General features: G+C 43.7%; 1 long non-coding RNA gene across 1 annotated transcript; it reads right to left on the reverse strand.

Annotated features, from left to right (window-relative positions):
* Nucleotides 1-16999: 16999 nt before the first annotated feature.
* Nucleotides 17000-17491, reverse strand: LOC308460727. The gene is made up of 2 exons (XR_013978756.1): nucleotides 17290-17491; nucleotides 17000-17202 (listed from the first exon to the last, which is right to left on the reverse strand). It is a non-coding gene; the product is annotated as an uncharacterized lncRNA (long non-coding RNA).
* Nucleotides 17492-19843: the final 2352 nt, after the last annotated feature.

The raw sequence follows: 19843 nt of genomic DNA on the forward strand, positions 1-19843 counted from the left end.
CTAAACCTTCTGGGAAATGTAGTTTTTACCAATTAAATCACTGCCAGATTTGCATATAAGCTAAACAAGCTATGGGGGACGCGGGTGGCGCTGTGCGTAAAACCACAGTGCCTAGGACTTGCCGATCGTATGGTCGGCGGTTCGAATCTACGCGGCGGGGTGAGCACCCGTCTTTCGGTCCCAGCTCCTGCCCACCTAGCAGTTCGAAAGCACCCTTAAAGTGCAAGTAGATAAGTAGGTACCGCTTTATAGCGGGAAGGTAAACGGCGTTCCGTGTGCTGCGCTGGTGCAGGCTCGCCAGAGCAGCGATGTCACACTGGCCATGTGACCCGGAAGTGTCTGCGGACGAGCGCCGGCTCCCGGCCTCTAGAGTGAGATGAGCGCACAACCCTAGAGTCTGTAAAGACTGGCCCATACGGGCAGGGGTACCTTTACCTTTACCTTTAAACAAGCTATAGTTTAGGGCCCCACTCTTTTGGGGGCCCCCAAAAAAATTAAAGGGAGAAAAAAAGGATGTACATTTCCAAAATAGAAGATAAAAAACAAATAAAATAAAACCTACATACCTATTAGGTCCATCAATTACCATATAGTATATATTCAACACAAAAAACAGCAACAATTTGTTGTTGACAAAGGACAGCTGGACATATAAAGGACCCCATTACCTTCAGTAGCTTAGGGCCTCATCAAACCTAAATCCGGCCCTGAACTGAATATTCGTATTGGTTGCCTAGGGGTTAACCACCCAGCCCTCCACCTTTCATAGCTCTCAGAATAGCCCTAAGCCAGTGGTGGCCAAACTTGTTCCTCCAGCTGTTTTGGGACTACAATTCCCATCATCCCTGACCACTGGTCCTGTCAGCTAGGGATGATGGGAGTTGTAGTCCAAAAACAGCTGGAGGGCCAAGTTTGGCCACCACTGCCCTAAGCCAGGCATCCTCAACCTCGGCCCTCCAGATGTTTTGGGCCTGCAACTCCCATGATCCCTAGCTAGCAGGCCCAGTGGTGAGGGATGATGGGAATTGTAGTCTCAAAACATCTGGAGGGCCAAGGTTGAGGAAGCCTGCCCTAAGCCATACATGGGAACTTCCAGCCCAGGAGCTTGCAAGGGTCACCAGAAACGGCCCAGCCAAAAGAGACCGCAGCTGAGTTACAACCTCCCACCGACCCACCCAAACTTTATTAACTTATTTTTGTTTCTACTGTTCATCTTGACGCAGTTGTTCCTGAGGCGGTTTCCACGTGGTTTGACCTAGAAAGCTTTAAACAGCTCAGGACTGCAAGACCTCAAGGACCACCCTTCCCCATATTAACTGACCCGGACCCTGAGATCATCCTCTGAGGTCCTTCTTCACGTGCCTCCTGCATGAGGGTGACAACACAAGAACGAGCCTTTTCTGCCGTGGCTCCTGATGAGTGGAATGCTCTCCTCAGGGAGGTTCGCCTGCCGCCTTCATTATACACCTTTAAGCGCTTTAGACGTTCCTCTTTAACCAGGCCTTTGACATCCAACGACCTTTTAAAATATGTTAGGGTGGGAAATATTGGGTTGTTTCTATTTTTATTATGTCTTTTGTGATTTTATATTGTGATTTTATGTATATCTGCCAGTATATTATTCATGTCTATCCTGGACTGCTGATCTTCAAACATTCAAATTTTTTTGAAATTGGCCAGAGCTGGCAATTGTGGCACTGTTGCCAGGAAACGCAGGGCAAGCAATGCAGAAAGGTGGGCTTCACCAGCCACATCACCAACTGCCCCACAGGCCAGTCCTCCAACAAGTAAGTTGATAGCCGTGTTGCCAATCCCCAAATGAATAGGTGACACTGCAGTTGCATTCCAAGTTAGAAGAACCTCCAAGAAAATAAGCCTTGAAAAGACAGAAGGGCAAATGGGAATATTAGAATGTAAGAATATTGACGTAACGTTATCTAGAGTCTCTGTAATAACCTAATGAACTCAATTCTGGAGCATAGGGCTACAAATACGAAAGCAAAGACTACACCACACCAGCCTTCCTCATTGCAAAATATCTAGTAAACCTTTCACATCCGTTCTTGCCATATACCTGAGCGGGGAAGCAGATAAAGAGTTTGGAATGCATGGTGCATGAGGAAAAGCTGGAGCCACTGGCCATATTTGGCCAAGGAAGAGATGATTAAGATGATGACAAAAGCTTTCAAATATCTAAGAAGCTCAACAAAAGAAGAAATAACATCAGTTTTCCAAGCCTAGCAACTAATTTTTGTGGGAAATTGTCATAATGGAATCTTAGCTGGTATCACAAGCAAAAGTTTCATTTGCACTGCTATGGAATTTGTTGTTTTTAATATTCATAAAGACTCAGCCTTGTCCATTCATATTTTACTCTGTTAGTCTGATTCTGTGCATGTTCACTCAAACATCAAACATTCTCGCTGCTGTTGCAGTTTATAAGAATATTCTTCCTTTTTTCTTGGAAAACTCTGGTCCCAATATCCCCGAGAGGAAGGCTTCTGGTTCTTTTGTAAAAGTTTGTTTGAAGAAAAATTAATTTCTTTGTATATCATATCCCAGATTTTTTTAATTTTATTGCAGCCCCACCACATGTGAATCATTGTCCCTTCAGCCTGTTTACACCTCCAGCATGTATTTGAGCATGTTCTGTACATCTTTGCTAACTTGCTGGGAGTTATATACCACCTGTAAAACATTTTCATATGATTTTCCCTTAGTGTATGACAGGCTGTGAATTTCCAATCTGTATTCCATAGTCTTTCCTATGCTGACATTGGTATATTTCCCCCCCAAAACAATTGCCCACTTAGTCCTGATTTCTTTGACGTCCTCATCTTTAACCTCCCATTCAAGTAGGAGTTTGTACATTTTGGAGATTACTTTTGTCTTACTATATATTAACTCTTTTGCCAATTCTCACACCTGTATTTTCTTTAGCTTGTGCCTAATACTGTGGGGTTTGTTGAGTTTGGAGCAGAGATGCTGTTGCACAGAAAAACTGGAATACCTCAATTGTGCAGCTCTTTTTGTTGTTGTTAAGGTGTTTTCTTGCAAGGAAGTCACACAACTGGTGTCTGTTGGTTTTGCTTTATTGGGAAAGAGCTTGCAAGAGAATCTGGGGAACGGTGGGTAGCCCTGTACCATTTCACTAAACACGCCCTGCCCTACAATGAGGAATGTGGGGAATGTGATGCTTTTCATTAAAATGTGGGTGAAGAGTACAGAAGTGAAGCTCTCAAATCAAGTAGCTCTTGAAGTTTGAACAGCCCTTGTAAAAATGCCTTGCCATTGTTTGTGTGGACACAGCCACCAATCCTACAAAAAAGAAGCCCAAACCTTTGGCATCACCTCTTCAAGGTAAGTATGCCCTATTGATACTGTTGACGTAAATATGTTTTGCGTGGCTTCTCATGCCCTGCTTAACTCTCTCCCGACTCTTTTCCTGTCATGACCACAGGAAGGAGCTATAGCTTCGCAACCCACAATAACACATCCTGCCTCCTGCCTGAACCACTGCTAAGAATCAGAAGGTATTCCTGTTACTCCTGTTTGCACAGAAATGGAATTACGGTTGGAAGACTGTCGCCACTTCACTGTCCATAACATGGAGACTGGGCACTGTTGGTCTTAAACCTCCAGAGGCATAAAATGAAAGACTCGCTATGTTTTCTCAAGCAGAAACCAGCCAGACTTTAAGTATTTATAGTCAAAGGCTATTACACAATGTAATGACAGTAAGCAACAAAAGATGAATTCTTTTTTACTTCACCCTCAGACTCAAAATTATAAAGCAACACAGGCTGCATACACACTATACATTTAAAGCACATCACCTCCCCTCAAAGAATCCTGGGACCTGTAGTTCACTCCCTCAGAACTGCAATTCCCAGCACCTTTAAACTACATTTCCTGGTATTCTGGGGGAAGTCATGTTTGTTAAGTGCATTGTGCATATGCAGCCACAGAAGGGAATATCAACTCTATCACTACCAATATTACATGGGCCTGAAATCCTTTAAACTGTGTGGCCATCTCAGATTAAAAGCACACACGTTAATAGCACACAATAGGGTAGAAACCTGTGGCACTTGCTGAACTATAACTCTCATAATCCCTGGCCATTGGGATTGGAACGATTGGTGGGATTTGGAGACCAGAAATATCTCACATGACAGACATATTGTTTATATTCGTCACTAAGCATTAGGTTGCTCCAGGGCAAGATCGTGTAGCCATACAACTATGCTACAAGTTCAGAAATGATGCCACAGTGGGTTTGCCAGCCTTCATGTCACGTTTGCAGACAACTTTGGAACTCAGAGTTGGTCTGCCAACAGACCAGGTGCCAGAAGCCAGCTCCCCATAGAGCACGTCCTTGGGGATCCTCCCACCTTCCAGTTGTGAACGACTCTGGGGTTGCGGCGCTCATCTCGCTTTACAGGCTGAGGGAGCTGGCATTTGTCCACAGACAGTTTTCCCGGGTCATGTGGCCAGCATGACTAAGCTGCTTCTGGTGAAACACCGTTTACCTTACCTATTTATCTACTTGCACTTTTTGGCGTGCTTTCGAACTGCTAAGTTGGCAGGAGCTGGGACCAAGCAACGGGAACTCACCCCGTCACAGGGATTCAAACCGCGACCTTCTGATCAGGAAGTCCAGCGGCTCAGTGGTTTAGACCACAGTGCCACCCCTGTCCCAATGTGCGCTTAGGAGAGCACATATTTGTCTGGAATTCTGTCCTGCCATTTGATAACCAAAATTAAATTTCTATTTACTGTAAATCATAATCATTCTTTCCAAACGTCCATCTAAATGTATGAATTAGCATGTGCAAATTTTACGGCAGTCTCTTTTTGTGTTTAAGCCAACGAAGTGCACCATAATCCTCATGCCACAATAAAATGGGTTGTCTTGAAGGTGTCACAAGGCGCTTCACTGTGGCAAGCTAATGTAGATAAGCAACCCTTCTAGCTGTTGCTGCTATTCCCATTAACTAGTGAACCCATGTATTAGTGTCAAGAGAGAGGAGGGAAAGAGAAAAATATCTCCATCCACTTTCTCCACCCAAAAGCAGAACCAATAAAAAGAGGTCGCCATCCCATTGTTCTCTGGAACATTGACTGAGACCAGCGGCACCTGCTTACGCAGAACTCCGAGTTTCGATGTGCAGGAAGAGACAGAAGGGCAGAGGAGGGGAGGCAGCAAGAACTCCTTCCCACTGGGCAGGTTGTAACAAGGACACCTTGGACATAATTAAGGAGCTCACACGGGCAAGCAAATCCCCAGGGAAGATCCCTCCACGAATTCAGGAGGGGAATGGGAAACAGAGGCAATTGTAGCCATGGGCTCCGAAAGCACTCCGCCCATCAGCGCTGCCAGGCAAACACAAAGCTATGCTCCTGTGTTATTTGTGGGATCAAAGCCAAGGAACAAGCAGTTCCTGGAGGCAGATTCCAAGATAATGACTCCAGCGGAAAAGTGAGCAGAGGCCTAAGCCACACACACACACAACCATCTTCCTGACAGGTGGATCCTCAAATAACTGAGGAAGCAGACTGGGTGAATATATACGTCAGCACTCAGCAAATTCAGGCCTACTGGGGCTGGGCCCTTGCCATAGCTTGGACAAGTCTAGCCTGAATAAAAATAAAAATAATTATTATTTCTACCCTACCTATCCAGCTGGGTTTCCCTAGCCACTCTGGGTGGCTTACAGCATATACATAATACAAACATCAAGTGTTAAAAAACCTTCCTTATACAGGGCTGCCTTCAGATGTCTTCTAAAAGTTGTGTAATTCTTTATCTCCTTAACATCTGAAGGGGTTGCATTGATCAGTGTAGGGCTTCCACCATGTTTTATCTCCTGCAATACATTGCTCAGCATCTAATGTTGCAGCCCAGGCATTGCATGGTGGGAGATTAAGTATGGCAGTTTCCCAGAGCCAATCAGCTGCTCAGTTTCCATCCCATTGCAACCTTGCCATGTAACCCCACCCAAAGGGAAGAGGGTGGCAGGCAGCTGTTGTACCAAGTGGCTACAAAAACCACTGGCAATGCCAGGGGTATGGTGGTAGGAACCCAGTGCCCCCCAGGGCACCCCTCAGTGCCACAGACGGTCCATTCAAGCTTGGCACCAGCCCTGTGAGCCAGTGAGTGTATTGATAAGAGCAGGCTTCCTCAAACTCGGCCCTCCAGATGTTTTTTTGAGACTACAATTCTCATCATCCCTGACCACTGGTCCTGCTAGCTAGGGATCATGGGAGTTGTAGGCCAAAAACATCTGGAGGGCTGAGTTTGAGGTAGCCTGGATAAGAGAGTTGTATTGGGACATTCCCCACTTAGCCATGTAATTCGCTGGGTGATCTCAGGGGTTATCTTCTTTTTTTAAACCAAGCCTACCTGGCAGGTTTGTTATAAGGCTAGAATGGAAAAATGTTCATGAATGCCACTGCATGTTCCTCTACAAAAGGCAAGGATATCACATTTGATAGACGTGTCCCCGGCATGATTTTTAAAAAAAACAACACTATTATTTATTCTGATTCTGCGCTTCCTCCAAAGTGCTACGGTGGCATACTTGGTCCACATGCATTATCTTCCAAAGAAGCCTATGGGGTGGGTTAATATGAGAGATAGTGAACGACCCAAGGCCATCCAGTAAGCTTTGCACCATTTCAACATGTGCACAACATTTACAAGGTTCCAGATGCATTTTTATGAGAGTTTAGCATCTGGCACCCAGAGGCAGGAGGAGGGAACCAACCTGGGAGCCATATTGATGAACAGAAAAGATAGCATGAAAGAGCAATCCCTCCCAGGTAGGCAATTGAAGGATAACGTGAGACATATTGTCAATACACTGGAATACCTAGAAGTAAGAAATGATAAGCCAGCCATACTGATGTTCATTGATGCTGAAAAAGCATCTGATAATGTATCCTGGTCATTTATGAAGAAGAGTATAGAAAGGATGGGGATTTGTGGCACCTTTTTAAACGGAATTGAGGCAATTTACTCAGAGCAGAAAGCGAAATTAATTGTGAACAACATCTTAACAGACTCATTTGATATCACAAGGGGCACCAGACAAGGGTGCCCATTATCTCCATTGCTGTTTATTATAGTATTAGAAGTATTATTAAATTGCCTGAGAGGAAAAACAGAGATAAAAGGGGTCAAAATAGGTGTCAAGGAGTTCAAACTTAAGGCCTACGCGGATGATTTGGTATTAACCCTTGAAGAACCTCAAGAAAGTGTTAAAATAGCACTGGAAGAAATGGGAAAATTTGGGCAAATGGCTGGGTTTAAACTGAACAAGATAAAGACGAAAATGCTGGGTAAAAATTTAGGAAAAAGTGAGATAGAAAGGTTGGAACAAGAAAGTGAAATCAAGGTAGTCAAAAAAGTGAAGTATCTGGGAATTTGTATGACAGCAAAGAATATAAATCTTTTTAATTACAATTATCAACCAGTCTGGAAGGAGATTAAAAGAGAACTAGAAATATGGGACAGATTAAAGCTATCAATGACAGGAAGAATGTCTGCAATTAAAATGAATCTACTACCGAAAATGTTGTTTCTGTTCCAGACATTTCCGATAATAATTCAATTCAAAGAGTGGCAAAAAACCCTCTCGCGTTTTATATGGCAAGGGAAAAGACCAAGATTTAAATTTAAAATATTGACAGATAAGAAGGAAAGAGGAGGGTTTGCAGTACCTGATCTAAAACTCTATTATGAAGCGGCATGTTTATGTTGGACAAAGGATTGGATAATTCACGAGAACCTAGACTTGTTAGATTTGGAGGGGTTCAACAATAGATTTGGATGGCACTCTTATCTTTGGTGTGGTAAGGCAAAAGTGCATAAGGGGTTTACAAATCATGTGATAAGAGGTGCCTTATTTGAAGTCTGGGAAAGAAACAAGAATTTGTTGGAAAGGAAAACACCGTGGTGGCTGTCACCAATTGATATATTAGCAGTTAAAAAACTGAACATACTAGGGAGAGGGGCCACATATGAGGAAATTTTGATGAAGGCTGAAAAAGGTTGGAAATTAAAGCCCTATGAGTGTATTGCTGGAAAATTGACAGGATGGTTGCAATACAATCAAGTCAATGATGTCTTTAAAGAGGATAAAAAAATAGGATTTGAGGACAAAAAATCAAAATTTCAAATAGATATTTTAGAGAGTAAATCCAAGCTATTATCAAAAATGTACAATCTCTTACTAGAATGGAACACAAAAGATGAATTTATAAAAGAGGCTATGATAAAATGGGCTATTGATTTAGGACATAACATAGAATATGATGTATGGGCCAAACTCTGGAATGAGAGCATAAAATTCACTGCTTGTTCGGCCTTAAAAGAAAATGTTATGAAGATGGTTTATCGTTGGTATCTCACTCCCACCAAATTGGCAAAAATGTGTAGAACAAGTAGTAAAACCTGCTGGAAGTGCAAGGAAAAAGACGGTGATTTCTATCACATGTGGTGGTCTTGCAATAAAATAAAAGAGTTTTGGGATGCGGTTTACAACGAGTTAAAAAAGATGTTTAAGTACAGTTTTCCCAAAAAGCCGGAAGAATTTTTGCTAGGTTTGGTGGGAGAAGGGATTAAAAAGATAGATCAAAGATTATATTTATATGCAACAACTGCAGCCAGAGTTCTAATAGCTCTAAAGTGGAAGCAACAGGAGATGCCGACGATAAGAGAATGGCAGATAAAGTTGGTTGAGTATGCTGAGATGGCTAAATTGATGCACAGAATTCGCAATCAGGGGGAGACAAAGTACCAAAAAGAATGGAGTAAATTTATGGTTTATATAAGTGAGAATTGTACAAATATGAAAACGTTGGCAGGATTGAAATAATTCTCATGTCATGGTATAATTTATAATTAAAGAATCTGTAAACTATAGAATGGAATAGGAAAACTGGTGGAAGGGAAGGTCGGAAGCTAATGGATCTATGAAACACAAAGTAGGATACATGTAACAAGATGTGATGTTTTGGTGGTGGGTGGTGGGGATTGGTTGGTGATTGTAAATTTCAATAAAAATCATATTAAAAAAAAAGAAAGAGCAATCCCTCCCTAACAACGGTTCCTCTGTTCAAAATGGCAGGCTTCCCTGGCTGCTTTATGTGGATCAAGAACAATCTGTCTCCCGTTCTGCCACTCTTAATGGCTCCCAGAATCTTGCACCTGAGGCAACCACCTCGCTTTTCCTCATTGAAAGGTTCCCTCAGGTTCCCTCATACTCAGCTTCTCTTGCACACAGAGCACGATGGCACACAGCCCACTTGGACTTCCACAGTGACCTGGGTTTGTGTGTGCTGGTTGTGTAAAGGAACATGTCATCCTATATAAACTAGTTCCTTGATACTCAGGTTTGACTTAGCTCCAAATAACTGACTCATGGTCAGCTCTGAGTTGCTGACAATTCAGCCCAGCTGGGGGTTTGGCTCTAGGTTTTTCAAAACAACATCCTGGAACAACTGTCTCTCACCCCTAGAGGCAAGGACTGTGATGCAACAGGACTCACTCACAAAATGAAGCATGTGCTCTGCTCCTCTTTATCAAAAGCAGTCTTGGTTTCTGGAAAATTTGTGTCTGCTATGCGTGTGTCCCTACTTTTGCCTTCCAGTGGTTCATTGCTAACATGTTGAGCAGAGGTGCTGAAGGTGTGACCTTCCAGATATTTGTTGGCCCTGCAGATGTTGCCGGATCACAATTCCCATCAACCCTGACCCTTGGTGGACTGTCTGGAGCTGATGGGAGTTGGAGTCTGTTGTAAACAAAATCTGTCCTTTTCCCCTTATGGGGTATCGAAGAGCCCGTATAGAGTCCTTACATGGGTTCCCTATTGGTAGGAGAAAATAACAGAGGCCAACCAGAGAATATTGAGAAGCAAAGCAGCTAGTAAGCCTGATCTTTATTGATCTGTTGCAACAGGGTACTCCCCTCACACGCAGAAAAGGAGGAGGACCTCGAACAATGGTGCGCAAGGCCTTATATAGACATTTTAAATTCCCTGCCCTGGAGCTCAAGACCACCCCTCCATACATCATACATACATCACAGAAGGGGTGTAACCCAAGACCACCCCCACAAACATCATATCTACATCACAGAAAAGGTGGTCTACAACAGAAATTTGAATGTTGTTGTTTTTCCTGTCTGCCAGGTTATCTGATAATGCCTTTTCTGATTGCCTTTCCTGGTAGTGTGTCACCCTTTGAGATGGTGATTTCCCAATTCCTGAAACAACAGGAAGGCTCCCTGACCCCCTCCTTGCTTGCAGAGAAAACATTTGGTCAGTTTGGGAGTCAAAATGGTTTCAGGTCGGTCTTCCTGTGCTGATCTATGTACGTGCTTGGTTGGTACATTTATGAACATTTATTATATATATAAAACCTTAAATTTTATTATTACAAGTCCAACAATATTGGGGGGAGGGGGCGCACAGCCTCCTCACTCTTGGTCTATAGCAATTAGCAAAAGGTTGAAGAAGCTGTGACTCTCCAGACTCTGTTGGACTCCAGTTGCCATCAGTCCCAGTTAGCCCCCCCAAAAAAGAGTTTATTTTAGTTTTGCAAACCTTGGGATTTCCCTGAACATGCTGCTACCTCCCACTTGTGCATGGATGGTACCAGTTTGGCCTGATAAACATCACCACTCAGACCTGAGCATCAGACATGGAGGGAGTAAGTGGGAGCTATAACAAAGCATTGCAGTGTTAGAGTGCTCCTGTTCAGGACTGCGGTCACACACACACACCCCACTGGTTCTCTGATATTTTCCTCCAGCAGTCAGTCAACATTCTGTGGTCACCAAGCATGTTCAATCCTGATTGGACCATTACAGTATTCCTTCCCCACTGCAGTAACTCCCCCCCCCCCAAAAAAAAAGTGTTTTGGGTTTGTTTGTTTTTTGTATGTTTACAAACTTCAGGATTCTTCCTAACCTGTGGGTGCCTCCCTCTTGCACTAAAGGCCCAGGAACAGACCCAACTGGTTTCTATTCTGGCCTGTTGTCAGAACTAAAAGTCCAGTGCAGGCAAGTGGCAGAGGCAATAAAAGTAGATTTTCTGCACAATCTAAGCCAGGCATCAATTCTTGTCACACAGGGAACAGCTCTCAGGAGGCTACTGTACTTTCTTTTTCCATAACTGGCCTTGGCTTTCTACCAAGCACCAGTTTACGGTTTAAATTAATAATAGTTTGCAGCCTTTAGTGATATTATGCAAAATGGAAAAAAGGAGGAGAGAGAAGTGGATCTGGGAATATAGAAAGTTGCCTTATACCAAATCAGACCATTGGTCCAGTGACTGGCAGCAGCTCTCTAGGATTAGAGCGGGGGGAGATATTCCCATCCCTACCTGGATAAGGTGGGGATTGAGCCAGAGACCACTAGCATGCAAAGCGGATGCTTTGCCACTGAGCTATATCCCAGGAGGGGCAGGCAGCAGCAGACAGCCAACACTCTGAAGAGAACTGCCAAGCAATGTAGTCATAGCAGCTACTATCAGCTTAATTTTCCCAGAATGCCCCTGAGCATGGAACCCAGAGGCATTCCGGGGGGAAAAGAAGATAGCAGCAGCTGCAGTCACCTCAGCCAGTGCTTTGCTTCAGAGTTCTGAGCCCTAAAATGTTTTTTAAAGGAAGCACTTCATTGTATGTTATTTTAAAAGGAAGTTGGCATCAGTAACCATGGGCTCTCCAGGGTTTGTAGGGCATGGCATTTGCCATAGTATGCCAGGTGCTGATGTCAGGATTTTAACCAGATTTGGGAAACATCCACACACAAAGTGAAAACTTTTCAGCTGTTTAATACGATAGTAGATTTTTGGCTAACCATAACAACAGTTTTAAAAACCGGCCCTGTTCAGATGTCATATCAAACAGTGGTTCGTCATCATGAGCACAGGCTAGCACAAAGCATGGCTTGCACATGCCAGGATCCTGAATTTGATACTCCAGATTTAATATCCAATCTTGGTTTGATACCCTGGCTTGCTAAATACAGTTTGCTGAGTTGGAATGTCACAAAGAACTGCAGAAGCTTTAACTGTCATATGTGGAGGAGAGTGTGAGAGCCCAAATCGACAAACCATGGTGTGTTTCATATATCAGATACAAACAGAGGCAGCAAACATATGAAATTTTCCATTTAATTTGATCATATCTGCCCTGGTTGAAGGGGCTCCACGCTTTCCCCTGCTCTGCTACTTGAAATCTGGTTGAGCACATTTTGAAGTGAAATATTTACACAATGGTGTGGCCCACACGCAACGCTAAGCCAAAGCACGATTTAGCGTGAACAGGGACAGAGCAAAAAAACGCTGCCACTTCGCTCCTCCCCTGCTCCTGTTGCTCTTATACTACCTGGAGCTAAGCTAAGGTTTTGGTTTACCATGACAGTGGTACCTTGGTTCTCAAACTTAATCCGTTCAGGAAATCCATTCCAAAACCAAAGCGTTCCAAAACCAAGGCATGCTTTCCCATAGAAAGTAATTAAAAATGGATTAATCCGTTCCAGGCTTTTAAAAACAACCCCTAAAACAGCAATTTAACATGAATTTTACTGTCTAACGAGACTACTGAGCCATAAAATGAAAGCAATAAACAATGTACTGCAGTGACATAATCAATCAATCAGTAGCTGAACTGGGTTCCACACAGTCACAAAAACAAAGCAAAAAGAGCCGCAAAAACAAAAACGCAAAATAAATAGGAAAAACAGACTGACCTCAGCGTAACACTCAGAACGGAAGTGTGGCACTCAAATCAGAAGCATAACACTCAAATCATCAGCGTAACACTCAAAACAGAAGTGTGGCACTCAAAGTGGAAGCGTAACACTAAAATTAAGCATGTTCAGCTTCCAAAATATGTTTGCAAACCAGAACACTTACTTCCAGGTTTGCAGTGTTTGGGTTCCAAGTTGTTTGAGCACCAAGGCGTTTGAGAACCAAGGTACCACTGTATGTGCAAACCTGGGCTCATGGTTTGTCTCGCTCCAAACAATCCATGAGCTGTAGCTAAGGTTTGTTCTTGCTCGTTCATGCTTGCTCATTTATGTGCAGGCATGGTTTGGCTGAGTGTTATATGCTAATAAGACTACATATTCATACATAAGGTAAACTGTAGTCAATGGCTAACTGTGAACACACTCTCCTTTTGAGCTACACATAGCTCAGGCAGGAGCAATCAATCACTGGCTTAGCTTTGTTTCTGAACTGGGGATTGTGAATTCTTTCATTCCAAACAAGACCCAATGTGGCGTATAGGATTGCTCTTGGCTTATCTATCATGGTTTGTCTGAGCAAAACAAACCACTATTCCCAATTCGGATGTAACTCAAAGCCAGTAATCTTGGATCGTTGTCCTTGCTTGCAGTAGGGAAGGAGTGAACCAGGAGCCACCTTTGTGTTTAGGGTAAACCATTAACTACAGTTTACTGTGGCATGTGAAATGGGCCATTACCATCAAAGGAGGGAGGCCCCTGTGAGACACACTTGAAGTAACTGGAGTAAAACTACACTACTATCTAAAGAGCCTTCGCTAAGACCATTAAGTCCACAGTATAAAATTAACTAAGTGTACCTCTCTGAGTAGAAATATCAGGTATTTGAACCTGGGGCTTCCCTATATACAAGGCCCATTTTCCTCCATAGCAAATGGTGCCCCCTTCCTCAATTCAAGGTGTATACTATTAACACCCCAGGCTATGCTATTTTGGCACCTTAGAAAATTCCACAAATACCTCTCCTGGGAAATAAATATACAATAATAAATTTAGTGACTGCTCTTTCGTGAACCTCAAAATCAGCTGCCTGAGGCAGCCTCCTCCCTCTGCGTTAATAATAGGGTTGGTATCAGATGGGAGATACACTTTTAAATGCTTCCCACATTTAATAAGAATAATAAAATCCATGCAGGCTTTTTTAAAAAAAGAGCATATTAGGGACAATTGTTGTAGTGTCCATCCGTTTGCCTGGTGTTGTAGTTTTCTGTTTCCAGTTAATTTTGTACCCCAGGAGTTCATTAACAAATGTGATTACCACACACACAAACTGTCTGTTTGTCTGTCTCTCTCCCCCCCCCCCCCATGTCATTTACAGTTCTTTTCAGACACAGTGATGGGAACCTGTTGATGTAAACCATGGCGGATCCTAGAAAGAGGAACTCAGCTCAGAACAAAAACCATATTGAATATCACATGCCAATATTGCATTAATTTCTGCGGACGCCTGAATTCACCTCAGCCCACACTTCTTTGTTTATTTACACATCAGCCTGGGCTTTGGAAGTGATGTTTACACAAAAGGATACGAAAACAATAAAATGAGCAATAAAAACCCTCCATAAGACCAAGGGTTATAAAAACATCTTGTAGAATTTCCTTGCAAAAAACAACCACCATCAATGAATATATATTTAACCAAGACAAACATAAATGTCTAGAAGGTTTTTGCCTTCACATTAAAACTCAGAATAGTCATTTATGAAACTACCTGGAAACAAGTGCTCCAGGACTTAAAGCCACATTTGTGAGCTGGGGAATCAGGGAGAAAAAAAGCAATGTGGTACTGTCTGAAGTGTTACTGCAATCACACCATGTGTATGTGTGCTAACACACGCTTGTGTGTGTGCTTCTGAAACAAATGCACAAAATATAAGATCAGATATTATTATAATGGGAAGTGCCCAGAATCCCCAGAGAAAGTTGCTGTTATCACCAATCCCTCTAATAGTGAACCCAGATGGTTCAGTGTCTATCCATTTCAAAACAGCCACCCAAATTAGGGTTACCAGTACTTCTACACACCTAGGTGGTCCTGTAAGTGCCTCTGTTATAAGAATTTTAAGGTCTTAGATATGTAATACAGTAAAAGTTCATAAATGTACCAAGCAAACATGTACATAAATATATAAACCACATGTCTGAAACCCCACAGAAAAAAAAGTCCTGAACAAATTGACCTCAAATATTTCTCTGCAAGGTCAAAGTGGGAAACCTCCCCATTGTCTCTTTCCTCACAAATCCTGTCTTAAGGGCACATTTAAGATATGAATAGGGTGTGAGCCTGTGACCTGGCCCAGGAACTAAGTTTTTATCATTACAAAAGACTGGCCAGGCTCCTCAGGGTATCCAATCTAGTAAGCATTAACAGGTAACCTGCCAGACAGGAGATAAACAACACACTCAGATTTCTTTTAACTGAGGTATGATGTGTTTGGGAGGTGGTCTTGAGCTACACCCCTTCTGTGATATATGTATGATGTTTCTGGGGGTGGTCTTGAACTCTAGGGCGGGCAATTTAAAATGTCTATATAAGGGCGGACACACCTGTGTTCTGGGTCCTCAACTTCTCCTGCATGTGAAGGGGGCACCCTGTTGCAACAGATCAATAAAGATCAGGCTTACTAGCTGCTTTGCTTCTCAATATTCTCTGGTTGCCCTCTGTTAGTTTTCTCTGACTGATGGAGAACTTGCAAAGGACTCTACAAGTGCTCTTGTGTACCCCATAAGGGAATAAGGGCAGATTTCCGTTTATTACACCTCCAAGTGTAGAGCTTTGCGAAGAAGAAGAAGAAGAAGAAGAAGAAGAAGAAGAAGAAGAAGCCGCCTGACAAGGAACTGTGAACGTCCAGGTATGAGAGCAAAGCCTCTGTTCCAAACTGACAAGGAATCCTGACCAAGATCAAGTTGCAAGTCCAACTTTTCAGAAATTAATAACCTGCTGGCTGGGGCTGATAGGAGTGGGAACCCGAAACATCGGTTGCTGAAGGCTGCCTTAAGGTTCAGGGAGAGAGTTCCACAGGGGGCAATAAAGGAGGATCATGAAAATGTAGCTACAGTAGCCATGAGCAGATTACCTAGGACGGGGAAATCCCTTGATCTCAAACTAGGTGTGCATGCTTCCCTAGGTTCAGTGACCTAACAAGCTGCATGCAAGGCAGAAGATCAACTGGTTGAAAGTTTTCCTCGCACTGCATAGGCAGGGACTGGGGAAAGCTCTACCGGTTGATTTTCTGTCTCGCAGGCACTTGCTGTTAAAGGCGCAGGAGCTCTTCCCAGTTTAAAAAGTGGTGACTTTCTCTCCCATCCCCCTCCTAACTTTCCCCACCTTGTTCTGCCCTTCCTCCTCACTCCCCTCCCCCTCCCAAACAACCTCAGGAGATCTGAAAGGGCCGGATCTCTCAGCTTTGTCCATTTCAATGACTCATTGTCATGCCCAGGCAGGTGGATAGTTTGCACTCTCCAGGGGGCTCATACAGCCCCCCTCCTTCCTTGTTCTTCAAACAGCCAAATCCCAGCCCACTCCTCCCAGGAAACTAGTAGAATGTTTCTGATCTAATAAACTGCCAAATTTATCTTCCTCCCCCGCAGAGGTGGTGAATAATGTTCTGGTCCCAGAAACCTTTAACCCCTAATCTCATCAAAAAGACTCTTCTTATGTTATCTCTGTGTATGTGTGTGTATTTTATACTGCCTGTACCCACATCCTTCCCACTACCCTTTACACTATGAAAAGGTAAAGGGACCCCTGACCATTAGGTCCAGTTGTGACCGACTCTGGGGTTGAGGGGCTCATCTCGCTTTATTGGCCGAGGGAGCCGGCGTACAGCTTCCAGGTCATGTGGCCAGCATGACTAAGCCGCCTCTGGCGAACCAGAGCAGTGCACGGAAACGCCGTTTATCTTCCCGCCGGAGCAGTACCTATTTATCTGCTTGCACTTTGACGTGCTTTTGAACTGCTAGATTGGCAGGAGCAGGGACCGAGCAATGGGAGCCCACCCCGTTGCGGGGATTCGAACCGCCAACCTTCCAATCGGCAAGTCCTAGGCTCTGTGGTTTAACCCACAGCACCACCCGTGTCCCAGTCCTTTACATTATACATGCATCTTAAATGAAGACTGCGCTTCATGCATCTGATGAAGTGGGCTGTGGTCCACGAAAGATTCTGCTACAACAAATGTGTTGCTCTTTAAGCACTTTATTGCTTATGCCAAAAAAGTGTCTGGAACAAGGCAACCAATCCTGCCACGAGTTCCCGAGTACCCAGGAAAGCTACTTCCCTCTCCATTTTTCTACACATCTTCCTTGCTGTCCTAAATCGAAACTCAAGTCGTGTGTGGAACTTTTGTGGTCTCTGCATAAATCCTTCCTTGACATCTGTACTCCTGCGAGTAGAGAATGTGGGATTTAAGGCTGCAGTTCCTAAAGGCATTTACTAGAAAGCAAGTCTCATTAGACACAGTGGGACTTACTGCTGAGTATACGTGCTTAGGGTTGCAATCCAATTCGCAGAATTTGCTGTCTCAGAATGTGGCTACTGTAATGATCTTCTGTAATAGTTTGAAAGAGGGATTGAGTTCAGCAAAGGTACAAGCCGTTAGCCACAATAGCTAAACAGAACCGCCAGGTTCAGAGGCAGTCTACCTCTGAATGCCAGTTGCCAAGGGAGGAAGCGACAACGAGGAGAGCTGTTGCCTTCAAGCCTGTTTGTGAGTCTTCTGGAAGCAATTGTTTGGTCACTGTAGGAAATGGGATGCTGGACTAGATGGGACCTTTGTTCTGATTCAAGCAGGGCTCTTCTCAACTTCTTCTACTGCTCTGAGGTTTTATTACAAACAAGTGATATATAAATAGGGTGAATAAAATAATTAAACTTGTAGAAGTAGACAATCTGCAGCGGGGGGGTTAAGATCTGCTTTAAGTGCCTGGAATGTAATGAAAAAAGTTGTGGCTGCCTCTGAGCATGTGAAGAGGGCAAGGGCCACTAAGAGCTGCTCAGCTTTGGACCCAATGTTCACAGTCAACAGCAATGACATTTATATAGTACTTTTCCTTACCAAAGGAGCAGAAAAGACTTTTTCTGTATGGAACAACAGCCGCCCAGATGTTATTAGCCCAGAGCTGGAAAGAAGATAAAAGAGAAGAATGGCAAACCAAGCTGATGGCCTGTGCTAAGATGCCAAAACTGACTGGAAAACTCAGAAACCAAGAGCGTAAAAACTTTATAAAAGAATGGGGGAAATTCATAAGTTACCTTGGAGTCCACTTGCAGTGTATAAATTACTATGGACAATATGGTTTGGTATAAAAAATTGGAGTATGGATGAATATGCAGTTGTAGAGGTTTAAAATGAGACCCCATGGAGGGGATGGGGGAAGTCCCGAGATTCAGATAATCTCTTTACAGATAGAAAGATACTCTCTTTACAGATACAAAGATACAAATAAACACTAGTAGTATATAAATAGTGTGTCATTTTTAATTAGTTTTATAGATACAAAGATACAATTTGTATCTTTGTATCTGTAAAACCAATAAAAATGATTTCACACACACCCACATAACTTTTCCTAAGTGATGGGATGCAACCTTATCAAATGTTTGCCCCACACAACAGCCCGGTAAGGTAGACCGGTACTATATTTCTGATTGGTAGAGTTGTAGTTTTTGCCCATTGAGTATTCTTGGTTGAATCAGGGCCTTCCAGGCTCACAGCTCATGTTCTTAACCATCGCCTGATGACACTCTTGTCCAAGGGAGAGTAAGAGTGTCTCTAAAGTCCACACAGGAAATGTTTACCAGGGCCCAGTTCTCAACCATTTGGTATAAAGGCAAGAATCCTTAGCATACACTCCTTTCTCATTACACAGCAAGAAGTTCGGGCTTTTGGGAAAGTAGGTGTGGTTTGAAGGAAGACTTTATTTAAACAGCTGTTAAAAAAAACAAACACATGAGACATCCTTAAGAACTGATCTTGGGCAGGGCCACTTTAAAAAAAGAATTATGACAAGCAGCCTTTGGAATGAACTTGTTCCTTCCTCATCGCATTAGCAATCCACTGCATTTGCAAATGGACACGCAAGACAATGACCACATTCCCACCACAGATTCAGAGAACTGTGGTGCTACTTTTAACAGTCACGGCCACCCCACCCCCCAAGAACCTTCTGGGCAGTGTAGTTTGTTAAGAGTGCTCAGACTTGTGAAGAGACTCCTGTTCCCCTCTCAGAGCTACAATTCCCAGAATTCCTTATGAAGAGCGAATGACTGTTCAACCACTCTGTAGCTCTGGGAGGAGAACAGGGGTCTCCCATCAACTCCTAACACCCTTTAACTACAGACTGAGAGGCTCCAATCCAAAATCCCAATCTGTGGCGCTGGTGAAGGGGGAAGAGATTGGATGCAGTAGGGCAGGGTTCAGCAAACTTTTTCAGCTGTCCCTCAGACCTTGTGGGGGGACGGACTATATTGGGGAGGGGGAGAATGAATGAATTCCTATGCCCCAGAAATAACCAAGAGATGCATTTTAAATAAAAGGACACATTCTACTAATGTAAAAACATGCTGATTCCCGGACCATCCACGGCCCGGATTTAGAAGGTGATTGGGCCAGATCCAGCCCCCAGGCCTTAGTTTGCCTACCCCTTGCAGTAGAGGCCTCAGTCTGCTCAGACGCAAAACAGCCCGCACTGGCCTCTTGCCCCGCAAAGTGGTGCCAGCATCACTCCTCGGACATGGCACTCCCCCTAGAATTGTCATGTAGCCCACCGCCTGCAATGCAGGAAGTGTAGGTGGGCAGAATTACCACCACCAAGACATCCGTTGGTGGTAGCCCTCAGAAACCCAGCTTGGCAAATTCAGCAGTCTATAAAGGAACCAATAATAATAGGGAGGGCATGAGCCAGCCCCGCTGCTGACCTTTGATGGCATGGGGCCTGGTCGCTACACCTACTCCATTCTGGCGTATCTCTGAGTAGGAGTTCGCCTGCCCCCACAACTGGCAGGAGCAATAGGGACACATCCCA

The sequence above is a fragment of the Podarcis pityusensis genome (assembly GCF_964106645.2).
Source record: "Podarcis pityusensis genome assembly, chromosome: 13".
Lineage (NCBI taxonomy): Eukaryota > Metazoa > Chordata > Lepidosauria > Squamata > Lacertidae > Podarcis > Podarcis pityusensis.